This window comes from Chenopodium quinoa, unplaced genomic scaffold (genome assembly GCF_001683475.1).
Source record: "Chenopodium quinoa cultivar QQ74 unplaced genomic scaffold, ASM168347v1, whole genome shotgun sequence".
In the NCBI taxonomy this organism is placed as follows: domain Eukaryota; kingdom Viridiplantae; phylum Streptophyta; class Magnoliopsida; order Caryophyllales; family Amaranthaceae; genus Chenopodium; species Chenopodium quinoa.
Window position 1 is genome coordinate 7,219,724 of NW_018742763.1, and position 19,800 is coordinate 7,239,523.

Below are 19,800 nucleotides of genomic sequence, written 5' to 3' on the forward strand. Positions count from 1 at the left end.
ATAAGGCCTATATTACTACATGTATGCCTATTTTCTATGTATTTGATAAAAATAGCTCATTCATCCTCTTAACATTTCATTATTACCTAGTTAGAGGCATATAAGGCTTGAAATCACATTAAAAGAGCAATTCAAGTGTTTTAAGTCGCAATTTCATTCAAAAGGGCCCGAATAAGGCCTATATCACTACTTGTATGCCTATTTTCTATATTTTTGATCAAATTAGCTCAATATTTCTCTTAAGATGTCATTATTACCTATTTAGAGGCAGCTAAGGCTTGATAAAAGAGCATTTGAATGGTTTTGGGACGCAATTTCATTCAAAATGGCCGAAATAAGGCCTATATCATTACTTGTATGCCTATTTTCTATATTTTTTTATCAAAATAGCTCATTATTCCTCTTAACATGTCATTTTTACCTAGTAAGAGGCATCTAAGGCATGAAATCAAATTAAAAGAGCAAGTCAAGTGTTTTAAGACGCAATTTCATTCAAAATAGCCGAAATAAGGCCTATATCACTACATGTATGCCTATTTTCTATATTTTTGATCAAAATAACTAATTCTTCCTCTTAACATGTCATTATTACCTAGTTAGAGGCATCTAAGGCTTGAAATCACAATAAAAGAGCAAGTCAAGGGTTTTAAGACGCAATTTCATTCAAAATGGCCGAAATAAGGCCTATATCACTACATGTATGCCTATTTTCTATATTTTTGATCAAAATAGCTCATTATTCCTCTTAACATGTCATTATTACCTAGTTAGAGGCATCTAAGGCTTGAAATCACATTAAAAGAGCAAGTCAAGTGTTTTAAGTCGCAATTTAATTCAAAATGGCCGAAATAAGGCCTATATTACTACATGTATGCCTATTTTCTATGTATTTGATCAAAATAGCTCATTATTCCTCTTAACTTGTCATTTTTACCTTGTTAGAGGCAGCTAAGGCTTGAAATCACATTAAAAGAGCAAGTCAAGTGTTTTAAGTCGCAATTTCATTCAAAATGGCCGAAATAAGGCCTATATCACTACATGTATGCCTATTTTCTATGTATTTGTTCAAAATAGCTCATTCTTCCACTTGAAATGTAATTTTTACCTAGTTAGAGGCTGTTAAGGCTTGATATCACATTAAAAGAGCAAGTCAAGTGTTTTAAGACGCAATTTCATTCAAAATGGCCGAAATAAGGCCTATATCACTACACGTATGCCTAATTTTTATGTTTTTGATCAAAATAGCTCATTCTTCCTCTTAACATGTCATTTTTACCTATTTAGAGGCAGATAAGGCTTGAAATCACATTAAAAGTGCAAGTCAAGTGTTTTAAGACGCAATTTCATTCAAAATGGACGAAATAAGGCCTATATCACTACATGTATGCCTATTTTCTATGTTTTTGAACAAAATAGCTCATTTTTCCTCTTAACATGTCATTTTTACCTAGTTAGAGGCAGCTAAGGCTTCAAATCACATTAAAAGATCAAGTCAAATATTTTAAGACGCAATTTCATTCAAAATGGCCAAAATAAGGCCTATATCTCTACTTGTATGCCTATTTTCTATATTTTTTATCAAAATAGCTAATTCTTCCTCTTAAAATGTCATTATTACCTAGTTAGAGGCATATAAGGCTTGAAATCACATTAAAAGAGCAAGTCAAGTGTTTTAAGTCGCAATTTCATTCAAAATGGCCGAAATAAGGCCTATATCTCTACTTGTATGCGTATTTTCTATGTATTTGTTCAAAATAGCTCATTATTCCTCTTAAAATGTCATTTTTACCTAGTTAGAGGCATCTAAGGCTTGAAATCACATTAAAAGAGCAAGTCAAGTGTTTTAAGTCGCAATTTCATTCAAAATGGCCGAAATAAGGCCTATATTACTACATGTATGCCTATTTTCTATGTATTTGATCAAAATAGCTCATTCTTCCTCTTAACATGTAATTATTACCTAGTTAGAGGCATATAAGGCTTGAAATCACATTAAAAGAGCAAGTCAAGTGTTTTAAGTCGCAATTTCATTCAAAATGGCCGAAATAAGGCCTATATTACTACATGTATGCCTATTTTCTATGTATTTGTTCAAAATAGCTCATTCTTCCTCTTAAAATGTCATTTTTACCTAGTTAGAGGCATCTAAGGCTTGAAATCACATTAAAAGAGCAAGTCAAGTGTTTTAAGTCGCAATTTCATTCAAAATGGCCGAAATAAGGCCTATATTACTACATGTATGCCTATTTTCTATGTATTTGATCAAAATAGCTCATTATTCCTCTTAACATGTCATTTTTACCTAGTTAGAGGCAGCTAAAGCTTGAAATAACAATAAAAGAGCAAGTGAAGTGTTTTAGGTCGCAATTTCATTCAAAATGGCCGAAATAAGGCCTATATCACTACATGTATGCTTATTTTCTATGTTTTTGATCAAAAAAGCTAATTCTCCTCTTAACATGTCATTATTTCCTAGTTAGAGGCATATAAGGCTTGAAATAACAATAAAAGAGCAAGTCAAGTGTTTTAAGTCGCAATTTCATTCAAAATGGCCGAAATTAGGCCTATATTACTACATCTATGCCTATTTTCTATGTTTTTGATCAAAATAGCTCATTCATTCTCTTAACATGTCATTATTACCTAGTTAGAGGCATATAAGGCTTGAAATCACATTAAAAGAGCAATTCAAGTGTTTTAAGTCGCAATTTCATTCAAAAGGGCCCGAATAAGGCCTATATCACTACTTGTATGCCTATTTTCTATATTTTTGATCAAATTAGCTCAATATTTCTCTTAAGATGTCATTATTACATATTTAGAGGCAGCTAAGGCTTGATAAAAGAGCATTTGAATGGTTTTGGGACGCAATTTCATTCAAAATGGCCGAAATAAGGCCTATATCATTACTTGTATGCCTATTTTCTATATTTTTTATCAAAATAGCTCATTATTCCTCTTAACATGTCATTTTTACCTAGTAAGAGGCATCTAAGGCTTGAAATCAAATTAAAAGAGCAAGTCAAGTGTTTTAAGACGCAATTTCATTCAAAATTGCCGAAATAAGGCCTATATCACTACATGTATGCCTATTTTCTATATTTTTGATCAAAATAACTAATTCTTCCTCTTAACATGTCATTATTACCTAGTTAGAGGCATCTAAGGCTTGAAATCACAATAAAAGAGCAAGTCAAGTGTTTTAAGACGCAATTTCATTCAAAATGGCCGAAATAAGGCCTATATCACTACATGTATGCCTATTTTCTATATTTTTGATCAAAATAGCTCATTATTCCTCTTAACATGTCATTATTACCTAGTTAGAGGCATCTAAGGCTTGAAATCACATTAAAAGAGCAAGTCAAGTGTTTTAAGTCGCAATTTAATTCAAAATGGCCGAAATAAGGCCTATATTACTACATGTATGCCTATTTTCTATGTATTTGATCAAAATAGCTCATTCTTCCTCTTAACTTGTCATTTTTACCTTGTTAGAGGCAGCTAAGGCTTGAAATCACATTAAAAGAGCAAGTCAAGTGTTTTAAGTCGCAATTTCATTCAAAATGGCCGAAATAAGGCCTATATCACTACATGTATGCCTATTTTCTATGTATTTGTTCAAAATAGCTCATTCTTCCACTTGAAATGTAATTTTTACCTAGTTAGAGGCTGTTAAGGCTTGATATCACATTAAAAGAGCAAGTCAAGTGTTTTAAGACGCAATTTCATTCAAAATGGCCGAAATAAGGCCTATATCACTACACGTATGCCTAATTTTTATGTTTTTGATCAAAATAGCTCATTCTTCCTCTTAACATGTCATTTTTACCTATTTAGAGGCAGATAAGGCTTGAAATCACATTAAAAGTGCAAGTCAAGTGTTTTAAGACGCAATTTCATTCAAAATGGCCGAAATAAGGCCTATATCACTACATGTATGCCTATTTTCTATGTTTTTGATTAAAATAGCTCATTCTTCCTCTTAACATGTCATTTTTACCTAGTTAAAGGCAGCTAAGGCTTCAAATCACATTAAAAGAGCAAGTCAAATATTTTAAGACGCAATTTCATTCAAAATGGCCAAAATAAGGCCTATATCTCTACTTGTATGCCTATTTTCTATATTTTTTATCAAAATAGCTAATTCTTCCTCTTAACATGTCATTATTACCTAGTTAGAGGCATATAAGGCTTGAAATCACATTAAAAGAGCAAGTCAAGTGTTTTAAGTCGCAATTTCATTCAAAATGGCCGAAATAAGGCCTATATCTATACTTGTATGCCTATTTTCTATGTATTTGTTCAAAATAGCTCATTATTCCTCTTAAAATGTCATTTTTACCTAGTTAGAGGCATCTAAGGCTTGAAATCACATTAAAAGAGCAAGTCAAGTGTTTTAAGTCGCAATTTCATTCAAAATGGCCGAAATAAGGCCTATATTACTACATGTATGCCTATTTTCTATGTATTTGATCAAAATAGCTCATTCTTCCTCTTAACATGTAATTATTACCTAGTTAGAGGCAGTAAGGCTTGAAATCACATTAAAAGAGCAAGTCAAGTGTTTTAAGTCGCAATTTCATTCAAAATGGCCGAAATAAGGCCTATATTACTACATGTATGCCTATTTTCTATGTATTTGTTCAAAATAGCTCATTCTTCCTCTTAAAATGTCACTTTTACCTAGTTAGAGGCATCTAAGGCTTGAAATCACATTAAAAGAGCAAGTCAAGTGTTTTAAGTCGCAATTTCATTCAAAATGGCCGAAATAAGGCCTATATTACTACATGTATGCCTATTTTTATGTATTTGTTCAAAATAGCTCATTCTTCCTCTTAAAATGTCATTTTTACCTAGTTAGAGGCATCTAAGGCTTGAAATCACATTAAAAGAGCAAGTCAAGTGTTTTAAGTCGCAATTTCATTCAAAATGGCCGAAATAAGGCCTATATTACTACATGTATGCCTATTTTCTATGTATTTGATAAAATAGCTCATTCATCCTCTTAACATGTCATTATTACCTAGTTAGAGGCATATAAGGCTTGAAATCACATTAAAAGAGCAATTCAAGTGTTTTAAGTCGCAATTTCATTCAAAAGGCCGAAATAAGGCCTATATCACTACTTGTATGCCTATTTTCTATATTTTTGATCAAATTAGCTCAATATTTCTCTTAAGATGTCATTATTACCTATTAGAGGCAGCTAAGGCTTGATAATAAAAGAGCATTGAATGGTTTTGGACGCAATTTCATTCAAAATGGCCGAAATAAGGCCTATATCATTACTTGTATGCCTATTTTCTATATTTTTTATCAAAATAGCTCATTATTCCTCTTAACATGTCATTTTTACCTAGTAAGAGGCATCTAAGGCTTGAAATCAAATTAAAAGAGCAAGTCAAGTGTTTTAAGACGCAATTTCATTCAAAATAGCCGAAATAAGGCCTATATCACTACATGTATGCCTATTTTCTATATTTTTGATCAAAATAACTAATTCTTCCTCTTAAATTGTCATTATTACCTAGTTAGAGGCATCTAAGGCTTGAAATCACATTAAAAGAGCAAGTCAAGTGTTTTAAGTCGCAATTTCATTCAAAATGGCCGAAATAAGGCCTATATTACTACATGTATGCCTATTTTCTATGTATTTGATCAAAATAGCTCATTCATCCTCTTAACATGTCATTATTACCTAGTTAGAGGCATATAAGGCTTGAAATCACATTAAAAGAGCAATTCAAGTGTTTTAAGTCGCAATTTCATTCAAAAGGGCCCGAATAAGGCCTATATCACTACTTGTATGCCTATTTTCTATATTTTTGATCAAATTAGCTCAATATTTCTCTTAAGATGTCATTATTACCTATTTAGAGGCAGCTAAGGCTTGATAAAAGAGCATTTGAATGGTTTTGGGACGCAATTTCATTCAAAATGGCCGAAATAAGGCCTATATCATTACTTGTATGCCTATTTTCTATATTTTTTATCAAAATAGCTCATTATTCCTCTTAACATGTCATTTTTACCTAGTAAGAGGCATCTAAGGCTTGAAATCAAATTAAAAGAGCAAGTCAAGTGTTTTAAGACGCAATTTCATTCAAAATAGCCGAAATAAGGCCTATATCACTACATGTATGCCTATTTTCTATATTTTTGATCAAAATAACTAATTCTTCCTCTTAAATTGTCATTATTACCTAGTTAGAGGCATCTAAGGCTTGAAATCACATTAAAAGAGCAAGTCAAGTGTTTTAAGTCGCAATTTCATTCAAAATGGCCGAAATAAGGCCTATATTACTACATGTATGCCTATTTTCTATGTATTTGATCAAAATAGCTCATTCTTCCTCTTAACATGTCATTTTTACCTAGTTAGAGGCAGCTAAAGCTTGAAATCACAATAAAAGAGCAAGTGAAGTGTTTTAAGTCGCAATTTCATTCAAAATGGCCGAAATAAGGCCTATATTACTACATGTATGCCTATTTTCTATGTATTTGATCAAAATAGCTCATTCTTCCTCTTAACATGTAATTATTACCTAGTTAGAGGCATATAAGGCTTGAAATCACAATAAAAGAGCAAGTCAAGTGTTTTAAGTCGCAATTTCATTCAAAATGGCCGAAATTAGGCCTATATATCACTACATGTATGCCTATTTTCTATGTATTTGATCAAAATAGCTCATTCTTCCTCTTAACATGTAATTTTTACCTAGTTAGAGGCAGCTAAAGCTTTAAATCATATTAAAAGACAAGTCAAGTATTTTAAGACGCATTTTCAACCAAAAGGGCCCGAATAAGGCCTATATCACTACTTGTATGCCTATTTTCTATATTTTTGATCAAATTAGCTAATTCTTCCTCTTAAAATGTCATTATTACCTAGTTAGAGGCATCTAAGGTTTGAAATCACATTAAAAGAGCAAGTCAAGTGTTTTAAGACGCAATTTCATTCAAAATGGCTGAAATAAGGCCTATATCACTACATGTATGCCTATTTTCTATATTTTTTATCAAAATAGCTAATTCTTCCTCTTAACATGTCATTATTACCTAGTTAGAGGCATCTAAGGCTTGAAATCACATTAAAAGAGCAAGTCAAGTGTTTTAAGTCGCAATTTCATTCAAAATGGCCGAAATAAGGCCTATATCTCTACTTGTATGCGTATTTTCTATGTATTTGTTCAAAATAGCTCATTATTCCTCTTAAAATGTCATTTTTACCTAGTTAGAGGCATCTAAGGCTTGAAATCACATTAAAAGAGCAAGTCAAGTGTTTTATGACGCAATTTCATTCAAAATGGCCGAAATAAGGCCTATATCTCTACTTGTATGCCTATTTTCTATGTATTTGTTGAAAATAGCTCATTATTCCTCTTAAAATGTCATTTTTACCTAGTTAGAGGCATCTAAGGCTTGAAATCACATTAAAAGAGCAAGTCAAGTGTTTTAAGTCGCAATTTCATTCAAAATGGCCGAAATAAGGCCTATATTACTACATGTATGCCTATTTTCTATGTATTTGATCAAAATAGATCATTATTCGTCTTAACATGTCATTTTTACCTATTTAGAGGCAGATAAGGCTTGAAATCACATTAAAAGAGCAAGTCAAGTGTTTTAAGACGCAATTTCATTCAAAATGGCCGAAATAAGGCCTATATCACTACATGTATGCCTATTTTCTATGTTTTTGATCAAAATAGCTCATTCTTCCTCTTAAAATGTCATTTTTACCTATTTAGAGGCATCTAAGGCTTGAAATCACATTAAAAGAGCAAGTCAAGTGTTTTAAGTCGCAATTTCATTCAAAATGGCCGAAATAAGGCCTATATTACTACATGTATGCCTATTTTCTATGTATTTGATGAAAATAGCTCATTCATCCTCTTAACATTTCATTATTACCTAGTTAGAGGCATATAAGGCTTGAAATCACATTAAAAGAGCAATTCAAGTGTTTTAAGTCGCAATTTCATTCAAAAGGGCCCGAATAAGGCCTATATCACTACTTGTATGCCTATTTTCTATATTTTTGATCAAATTAGCTCAATATTTCTCTTAAGATGTCATTATTACCTATTTAGAGGCAGCTAAGGCTTGATAAAAGAGCATTTGAATGGTTTTGGGACGCAATTTCATTCAAAATGGCCGAAATAAGGCCTATATCATTACTTGTATGCCTATTTTCTATATTTTTTTTATCAAAATAGCTCATTATTCCTCTTAACATGTCATTTTTACCTAGTAAGAGGCATCTAAGGCATGAAATCAAATTAAAAGAGCAAGTCAAGTGTTTTAAGACGCAATTTCATTCAAAATAGCCGAAATAAGGCCTATATCACTACATGTATGCCTATTTTCTATATTTTTGATCAAAATAACTAATTCTTCCTCTTAACATGTCGTTATTACCTAGTTAGAGGCATCTAAGGCTTGAAATCACAATAAAAGAGCAAGTCAAGGGTTTTAAGACGCAATTTCATTCAAAATGGCCGAAATAAGGCCTATATCACTACATGTATGCCTATTTTCTATATTTTTGATCAAAATAGCTCATTATTCCTCTTAACATGTCATTATTACCTAGTTAGAGGCATCTAAGGCTTGAAATCACATTAAAAGAGCAAGTCAAGTGTTTTAAGTCGCAATTTAATTCAAAATGGCCGAAATAAGGCCTATATTACTACATGTATGCCTATTTTCTATGTATTTGATCAAAATAGCTCATTATTCCTCTTAACTTGTCATTTTTACCTTGTTAGAGGCAGCTAAGGCTTGAAATCACATTAAAAGAGCAAGTCAAGTGTTTTAAGTCGCAATTTCATTCAAAATGGCCGAAATAAGGCCTATATCACTACATGTATGCCTATTTTCTATGTATTTGTTCAAAATAGCTCATTCTTCCACTTGAAATGTAATTTTTACCTAGTTAGAGGCTGTTAAGGCTTGATATCACATTAAAAGAGCAAGTCAAGTGTTTTAAGACGCAATTTCATTCAAAATGGCCGAAATAAGGCCTATATCACTACACGTATGCCTAATTTTTATGTTTTTGATCAAAATAGCTCATTCTTCCTCTTAACATGTCATTTTTACCTATTTAGAGGCAGATAAGGCTTGAAATCACATTAAAAGTGCAAGTCAAGTGTTTTAAGACGCAATTTCATTCAAAATGGCCGAAATAAGGCCTATATCACTACATGTATGCCTATTTTCTATGTTTTTGAACAAAATAGCTCATTTTTCCTCTTAACATGTCGTTTTTACCTAGTTAGAGGCAGCTAAGGCTTCAAATCACATTAAAAGAGCAAGTCAAATATTTTAAGACGCAATTTCATTCAAAATGGCCAAAATAAGGCCTATATCTCTACTTGTATGCCTATTTTCTATATTTTTTATCAAAATAGCTAATTCTTCCTCTTAACATGTCATTATTACCTAGTTAGAGGCATATAAGGCTTGAAATCACATTAAAAGAGCAAGTCAAGTGTTTTAAGTCGCAATTTCATTCAAAATGGCCGAAATAAGGCCTATATCTCTACTTGTATGCGTATTTTCTATGTATTTGTTCAAAATAGCTCATTATTCCTCTTAAAATGTCATTTTTACCTAGTTAGAGGCATCTAAGGCTTGAAATCACATTAAAAGAGCAAGTCAAGTGTTTTAAGTCGCAATTTCATTCAAAATGGCCGAAATAAGGCCTATATTACTACATGTATGCCTATTTTCTATGTATTTGATCAAAATAGCTCATTCTTCCTCTTAACATGTAATTATTACCTAGTTAGAGGCATATAAGGCTTGAAATCACATTAAAAGAGCAAGTCAAGTGTTTTAAGTCGCAATTTCATTCAAAATGGCCGAAATAAGGCCTATATTACTACATGTATGCCTATTTTCTATGTATTTGTTCAAAATAGCTCATTCTTCCTCTTAAAATGTCATTTTTACCTAGTTAGAGGCATCTAAGGCTTGAAATCACATTAAAAGAGCAAGTCAAGTGTTTTAAGTCGCAATTTCATTCAAAATGGCCGAAATAAGGCCTATATTACTACATGTATGCCTATTTTCTATGTATTTGATCAAAATAGCTCATTATTCCTCTTAACATGTCATTTTTACCTAGTTAGAGGCAGCTAAAGCTTGAAATAACAATAAAAGAGCAAGTGAAGTGTTTTAGGTCGCAATTTCATTCAAAATGGCCGAAATAAGGCCTATATCACTACATGTATGCTTATTTTCTATGTTTTTGATCAAAAAAGCTAATTCTCCTCTTAACATGTCATTATTTCCTAGTTAGAGGCATATAAGGCTTGAAATCACAATAAAAGAGCAAGTCAAGTGTTTTAAGTCGCAATTTCATTCAAAATGGCCGAAATTAGGCCTATATTACTACATCTATGCCTATTTTCTATGTATTTGATCAGAATAGCTCATTCATCCTCTTAACATGTCATTATTACCTAGTTAGAGGCATATAAGGCTTGAAATCACATTAAAAGAGCAATTCAAGTGTTTTAAGTCGCAATTTCATTCAAAAGGGCCCGAATAAGGCCTATATCACTACTTGTATGCCTATTTTCTATATTTTTGATCAAATTAGCTCAATATTTCTCTTAAGATGTCATTATTACATATTTAGAGGCAGCTAAGGCTTGATAAAAGAGCATTTGAATGGTTTTGGGACGCAATTTCATTTAAAATGGCCGAAATAAGGCCTATATCATTACTTGTATGCCTATTTTCTATATTTTTTATCAAAAATAGCTCATTATTCCTCTTAACATGTCATTTTTACCTAGTAAGAGGCATCTAAGGCTTGAAATCAAATTAAAAGAGCAAGTCAAGTGTTTTTAAGACGCAATTTCATTCAAAATAGCCGAAATAAGGCCTATATCACTACATGTATGCCTATTTTCTATATTTTTTGATCAAAATAACTAATTCTTCCTCTTAACATGTCATTATTACCTAGTTAGGGGCATCTAAGGCTTGAAATCACAATAAAAGAGCAAGTCAAGTGTTTTAAGACGCAATTTCATTCAAAATGGCCGAAATAAGGCCTATATCACTACATGTATGCCTATTTTCTATATTTTTGATCAAAATAGCTCATTATTCCTCTTAACATGTCATTATTACCTAGTTAGAGGCATCTAAGGCTTGAAATCACATTAAAAGAGCAAGTCAAGTGTTTTAAGTTGCAATTTAATTCAAAATGGCCGAAATAAGGCCTATATTACTACATGTATGCCTATTTTCTATGTATTTGATCAAAATAGCTCATTCTTCCTCTTAACTTGTCATTTTTACCTTGTTAGAGACAGCTAAGGCTTGAAATCACATTAAAAGAGCAAGTCAAGTGTTTTAAGTCGCAATTTCATTCAAAATGGCCGAAATAAGGCCTATATCACTACATGTATGCCTATTTTCTATGTATTTGTTCAAAATAGCTCATTCTTCCACTTGAAATGTAATTTTTACCTAGTTAGAGGCTGTTAAGGCTTGATATCACATTAAAAGAGCAAGTCAAGTGTTTTAAGACGCAATTTCATTCAAAATGGCCGTAATAAGGCCTATATCACTACACGTATGCCTAATTTTTATGTTTTTGATCAAAATAGCTCATTCTTCCTCTTAACATGTCATTTTTACCTATTTAGAGGCAGATAAGGCTTGAAATCACATTAAAAGTGCAAGTCAAGTGTTTTAAGACGCAATTTCATTCAAAATGGCCGAAATAAGGCCTATATCACTACATGTATGCCTATTTTCTATGTTTTTGATCAAAATAGCTCATTATTCCTCTTAACATGTCATTTTTACCTAGTTAGAGGCAGCTAAGGCTTCAAATCACATTAAAAGAGCAAGTCAAATATTTTAAGACGCAATTTCATTCAAAATGGCCAAAATAAGGCCTATATCTCTACTTGTATGCCTATTTTCTATTATTTTTTATCAAAATAGCTAATTCTTCATCTTAACATGTCATTATTACCTAGTTAGAGGCATATTAGGCTTGAAATCACATTAAAAGAGCAAGTCAAGTGTTTTAAGTCGCAATTTCATTCAAAATGGCCGAAATAAGGCCTATATCTCTACTTGTATGCCTATTTTCTATGTATTTGTTCAAAATAGCTCATTATTCCTCTTAAAATGTCATTTTTACCTAGTTAGAGGCATCTAAGGCTTGAAATCACATTAAAAGAGCAAGTCAAGTGTTTTAAGTCGCAATTTCATTCAAAATGGCCGAAATAAGGCCTATATTACTACATGTATGCCTATTTTCTATGTATTTGATCAAAATAGCTCATTCTTCCTCTTAAACATGTAATTATTACCTAGTTAGAGGCATATAAGGCTTGAAATCACATTAAAAAGAGCAAGTCAAGTGTTTTAAGTCGCAATTTCATTCAAAATGGCCGAAATAAGGCCTATATTACTACATGTATGCCTATTTTCTATGTATTTGTTCAAAATAGCTCATTCTTCCTCTTAAAATGTCATTTTTTACCTAGTTAGAGGCATCTAAGGCTTGAAATCACATTAAAAGAGCAAGTCAAGTGTTTTAAGTCGCAATTTCATTCAAAATGGCCGAAATAAGCCTATATTACTACATGTATGCCTATTTTCTATGTATTTGATCAAAATAGCTCATTATTCCTCTTAACATGTCATTTTTACCTAGTTAGAGGCAGCTAAAGCTTGAAATAACAATAAAAGAGCAAGTGAAGTGTTTTTAGGTCGCAATTTCATTCAAAATGGCCGAAATAAGGCCTATATCACTACATGTATGCTTATTTTCTATGTTTTTGATCAAAAAAGCTAATTCTCCTCTTAACATGTCATTATTTCCTAGTTAGAGGCATATAAGGCTTGAAATCACAATAAAAGAGCAAGTCAAGTGTTTTAAGTCGCAATTTCATTCAAAATGGCCGAAATTAGGCCTATATTACTACATCTATGCCTATTTTCTATGTATTTGATCAGAATAGCTCATTCATCCTCTTAACATGTCATTATTACCTAGTTAGAGGCATATAAGGCTTGAAATCACATTAAAAGAGCAATTCAAGTGTTTTAAGTCGCAATTTCATTCAAAAGGGCCCGAATAAGGCCTATATCACTACTTGTATGCCTATTTTCTATATTTTTGATCAAATTAGCTCAATATTTCTCTTAAGATGTCATTATTACCTAGTTAGAGGAATCTAAGGCTTGAAATCACATTAAAAGAGCAAGTCAAGTGTTTTAAGTCGCAATTTCATTCAAAATGGCCGAAATAAGGCCTATATCACTACGTGTATGCCTATTTTCTATGTATTTGATCAAAATAGATCATTATTCGTCTTAACATGTCATTTTTAACCTATTTAGAGGCAGATAAGGCTTGAAATCACATTAAAAGAGCAAGTCAAGTGTTTTAAGACGCAATTTCATTCAAAATGGCCGAAATAAGGCCTATATCACTACATGTATGCCTATTTTCTATGTTTTTTGATCAAAATAGCTCATTCTTCTCTTAAAATGTCATTTTTACCTATTTAGAGGCATCTAAGGTTTGAAATCACATTAAAAGAGCAAGTCAAGTGTTTTAAGTCGCAATTTCATTCAAAATGGCCGAAATAAGGCCTATATTACTACATGTATGCCTATTTTCTATGTATTTGATCAAAATAGCTCATTCATCCTCTTACCATTTCATTATTACCTAGTTAGAGGCATATAAGCTTGAAATCACATTAAAAGAGCAATTCAAGTGTTTTAAGTCGCAATTTCATTCAAAAGGGCCCGAATAAGGCCTATATCACTACTTGTATGCCTATTTTTCTATATTTATGATCAAATTAGATCAATATTTCTCTTAAGATGTCATTATTACCTATTTAGAGGCAGCTAAGGCTTGATAAAGAGCATTTGAATGGTTTTGGGACGCAATTTCATTCAAAATGGCCGAAATAAGGCCTATATCTCTACTAGTATGCCTATTTTCTATATTTTTGATCAAAATAGCACTTTCTTCCTCTTAACATGTCATTTTTACCTAGTTAGAGGCATCTAAGGCTTGAAATCACATTAAAAGAGCAAGTTAAGGGTTTTAAGACGCAATTTCATTCAAAATGGCCGAAAATAAGGCCTATATCACTACATGTATGCCTATTTTCTATATTTTTGATCAAAATAGCTAATTCTTCCTCTTAACATGTCATTATTACCTATTTAGAGGCATCTAAGGCTTGAAATCACATTAAAAAATCAAGTCAAGTGTTTTAAGTCGCAATTTCATTCAAAATGCCCGAAATAAGGCCTATATTATTACATGTATGCCTATTTTCTATGTTTTTGATCAAAATAGCTAATTCTTCCTCTTACCATGTCATTGTGACCTAGTGAGAGGCATATAAGGCTTTAAATCACATTAAAAGAGCAAGTCAAGTGTTTTATGACGCAATTTCATTCAAAATGGCCGAAATAAGGCCTATATCACTACATGTATGCCTATTTTCTATATTTTTGATCAAAATAGCTAATTATTCCTCTTAACATGTCATTATTACCTAGTTAGAGGCATATAAGGCTTGAAATCACATTAAAAGAGCAAGTCAAGTGTTTTAAGTCGCAATTTCATTCAAAATGGCCGAAATAAGGCCTATATTACTACATGTATGCCTCTTTTCTATGTATTTGATCAAAAAAAGCTCATTCTTCCTCTTAACATGTCATTTTTACCTAGTTAGAGGCAGCTAATGCTTGAAATCACATTAAAATAGCAAGTCAAGTGTTTTAAGACGCAATTTCATTCAAAATGGCCGAAATAAGGCCTATATCACTACAATGTATGCCTATTTTTTATATTTTTGATCAAAATAGCTAATTCTTCCTCTTAACATGTCATTATTACTATTTAGAGGAATCTAAGGCTTGAAATCACATTAAAAGAGCAAGTAAAGTGTTTTAAGTCGCAATTTCATTCAAAATGCCCGAAATAAGGCCTATATTATTACATGTATGCCTATTTTCTATGTTTTTGATCAAAATAGCTAATTCTTCATCTTACCATGTCATTCTGACCTAGTGAGAGGCATCTATGGCTTGAAATCACATTAAAAGAGCAAGTCAAGTGTTTTATGACGCAATTTCATTCAAAATGGCCGAAATAAGGCCTATATCTCTACTAGTATGCCTATTTTCTATATTTTTGATCAAAATAGCACTTTCTTCCTCTTAACATGTCATTTTTACCTAGTTTAGAGGCATCTAAGGCTTGGAAATCACATTAAAAAGAGCAAGTCAAGTGTTTTAAGACGCAATTTCATTCAAAATGGCCGAAATAAGGCCTATATCACTACATGTATGCTATTTTCTATATTTTTGATCAAAATAGCTAATTCTTCCTCTTAACATGTCATTATTACCTAGTTAGAGGCATCTAAGGCTTGAAATCACAATAAAAGAGCAAGTCAAGTGTTTTAAGTCGCAATTTCATTCAAAATGGCCGAAAATAAGGCCTATATCACTACATGTATGCCTATTTTCTATGTATATTTGATTCAAAATAGCTCATTCTTTTCCTCTTAACATGTAATTTTTACCTAGTTAGAGCAGCTTAAATATTTAAATCATATTAAAAGGACTAGTCAAGTATTTTTAAGACGCATTTTTTCAACCAAAAGGGCCCGAATAAGGCCTATATCACTACTTGTATGCTATTTTCTATATTTTTTGATCAAATTAGCTCATTTCTTTCTCTTAATATGTCATTATTAACCTAGTTAGAGGCAGCTAAGGCTTGAAATCACATTAAAAGAGCATTTGAATGGTTTTGGGACGCAATTTCATTCAAAATGGCCGAAATAAGGCTATATCTCTACTTGTATGCCTATTTTCTATATTTTTTATCAAAATAGCTCATTCTTCCTTTTAAACATGTCATTTGTACTAGTCAGAAGCAGCTAAGGCCTGAAATCACATTAAAAGAGCAAGTCAAGTGTTTTTAAGACGCAATTTCATTGAAAATGGCCGAAATAAGGCCTATATCACTACATGTATGCCTATTTTCTATATTTTTGATCAAAATAGCTAATTCTTCCCCTTAACATGTCATTATTACCTAGTTAGAGGCATCTAAGGCTTGAAACCACATTAAATGAGCAAGTCAAGTGTTTTAAGTCGCAATTTCATTCAAAATGCCCGAAATAAGGCCTATAGTACTACATGTATGCCTATTTTCTATGTTTTTGATCAAAAAAGCTAATTCTTCCTCTTACCATGTCATTGTGACCTAGTGAGAGGCATCTAAGGCTTGAAATCACATTAAAAGAGCAAGTCAAAGTGTTTTATGACGCAATTTCATTCAAAATGGCCGAAATAAGGCCTATATCTCTACTAGTATGCTTATTTTCTATATTTTTGATCAAAATATTACTTTCTTCTCTTAACATGTCATTTATTACCTAGTTAGAGGCATCTAAGGCTTGAAATCACATTAAAAGAGAAAGTCAAGCGTTTTAAGACGCAATTTCATTCAAAATGGCCGAAATAAGGCCTATATCACTACATGTATGCCTATTTTCTATATTTTTGATCAAAATAGATAATTCTTCCTCTTAACATGTCATTATTACCTAGTTAGAGGCATCTAAGGCTTTGAAATCACATTAAAAGAGCAAGTCAAGTGTTTTAAGTCGCAATTTCATTCAAAATGGCCAAAATAAGGCCTATATTACTACATGTATGCCTATTTTCTATGTATTTTGATCAAAATAGCTAATTCTTCCTCTTAACATGTCATTATTACCTAGTTAGAGGCATATAAGGCTTGAAATCACATTAAAAGAGCAAGTCAAGTGTTTTAAGTCGCAATTTCATTCAAAATGGCCGAAATAAAGTCTTATATTACTACATGTATGCCTATTTTCTATGTATTTGATCAAAATAGCTCATTCTTCCTCTTAACATGTCATTGTACCTAGTTAGAGGCAGCTAAGTCTTGAAATCACATTAAAGAGCAAGTCAAGTGTTTTAAGACGCAATTTCATTCAAAATGGCAGAAAATAAGGCCTATATCACTACATGTATGCCTATTTTTCAATGTTTTTGATCAAAATAGCTCATTCTTCCACTTAATATGTAATTTTTACCTAGTTAGAGGCAGTTAAGGCTTGATATCACATTAAAAAGAGCAAGTCAAGTGTTTTAAGACGCAATTTCATTCAAAATGGCCGAAACAAGGCCTATATCACTACATGTATGCCTATTTTCTATGTTTTTGTTCAAAATAGCTAATTCTTCATCTTAACATGTCATTATTACCTAGTTAGAGGCATATAAGACTTGAAATCACATTAAAAAGAGCAAGTCAAGGTTTTATGTCGCAATTTCATTCAAAATGGCTGAAATAAGGCCTATATCACTACATGTATGCCTATTTTCTATGTATTTGATCAAAAATAGCTCATTCTTCCTCTTAACATGTCATTTTTACCTATTTAGAGGCAGCTAAAGCTTTAAATCACATTAAAAGAACAAGTCAAGTGCTTTAAGACGCATTTTCAACCAAAAGGCCCCGAACAAGGCCTATATCACTACTTGTATGCCTATTTTCTATATTTTTGATCAAATTAGCTCATTCTTCCTCTTAAAATGTCATTATTACCTAGTTACAGGCAGCTAAGGCTTGAAATCACATTAAAAGAGCAAGTCAAGTGTTTTAAGACGCAATTTCATTCAAAATGGCCGAAATAAGGCCTATATCTCTACTAGTATGCCTATTTTCTATATTTTTGATCAAAATAGCACTTTCTTCCTCTTAACATGTAATTTTTTACCTAGTTAGAGGCATCTAAGGCTTGAAATCACATTAAAAGAGCAAGTCAAGGGTTTTAAGACGCAATTTCATTCAAAATGGCCGAAATAAGGCTATATCACTACATGTATGCCTATTTTCTATATTTTTGATCAAAATAGCTAATTATTCCTCTTAACATGTCATTATTACCTATTTAGAGGCATCTAAGGCTTGAAATCACATTAAAACAGCAAGTCAAGTGTTTTAAGTCGCAATTTCATTCAAAATGCCCGAAATAAGGCCTATATTATTACATGTATCCCTATTTTCTATGTTTTTGATCAAAATAGCTAATTCTTCCTCTTACCATGTCATTGTGACCTAGTGAGAGGAATATAAGGCTTTAAATCACATTAAAAGAGCAAGTCAAGTGTTTTATGACGCAATTATTCAAAATGGCCGAAATAAGGCCTATATCACTACATGTATGCCTATTTTCTATGGTTTTGATCAAAATAGCTAATTATTCCTCTTAACATGTCATTATTACCTAGTTAGAGGCATATAAGTCTTGAAATCACATTAAAAGAGCAAGTCAAGTGTTTTAAGTCACAATTTCATTCAAAATGGCTGAAATAAGGCATATATCACTACATGTATGCCTATTTTCTATGTATTTGATCAAAATAGCTCATTCTTCCTCTTAACATGTCATTTTTACCTAGTTAGAGGCAGCTAAGGCTTGAAATCACATTAAAAGAGCAAGTCAAGTGTTTTATGACGCAATTTCATTCAAAATGGCCGAAATAAGGCTATATTCTACTAGTATGCCTATTTTCTATATTTTTGATCAAAATAGCACTTTCTTCCTCTTAACATGTCATTTTTACCTAGTTAGAGGCATTAAGGCTTGAAATCACATTAAAAGAGCAAGTCAAGTTTTAAAGACGCAATTTCATTCAAAATGGCCGAAATAAGGCCTATATCACTACATGTATGCCTATTTTCTATATTTTTGATCAAAATAGCTAATTCTTCCTCTTAACATGTCATTATTACCTAGTTAGAGGCATATAAGGCTTGAAATCACATTAAAAGAGCAAGTCAAGTGTTTTAAGTCGCAATTTCATTCAAAATGGCCAAAATAAGGCTATATTACTACATGTATGCCTATTTTCTATGTATTTGATCAAAATAGCTAATTCTTCTCTTAACATGTCATTATTACCTAGTTAGAGGCATAAAGGCTTGAAATCACATTAAAAGAGCAAGTCAAGTGTTTTAAGTCGCAATTTCATTCAAAATGGCCGAAATAAGGCCTATATTACTACATGTATGCCTATTTTCTATGTATTTGATCAAAATAGCTCATTCTTCCTCTTAACATGTCATTTGTACCTAGTTAGAGGCAGCTAAGGCTTGAAATCACATTAAAAGAGCAAGCCAAGTGTTTTAAGACGCAATTTCATTCAAAATGGCCGAAATAAGGCCTATATCACTACATGTATGCCTATTTTCTATGTTTTTGATCAAAATAGCTCATTCTTCCTTAACATGTCATTTTTTACCTAGTTAGAGGCATTAAGGCTTGAAATCACATTAAAAGAGCAAGTCAAGTGTTTTAAGACGCAATTTCATTCAAAATGGCCGAAATAAGGCCTATATCACTACATGTATGCCTATTTTCTATGTTTTTGTTCAAAATAGCTAATTCTTCCTCTTAACATGTCATTATTACCTATTTAGAGGCATATAAGGCTTGAAATCACATTAAAAGAGCAAGTCAAGTGTTTTAAGTCGCAATTCATTCAAAATGGCCGAAATAAGGCCTATATCACTACATGTATGCCTATTTTCTATGTATTTGATCAAAGCTCATTCTTCCTCTTAACATGTTATTTTTATTTAGAGGCAGCTAAGCTTTAAATCACATTAAAACAAGTCAAGTGTTTAAGACGCATTTTCAACCAAAAGGCCGAAAAGGCCTATATTACTACTTG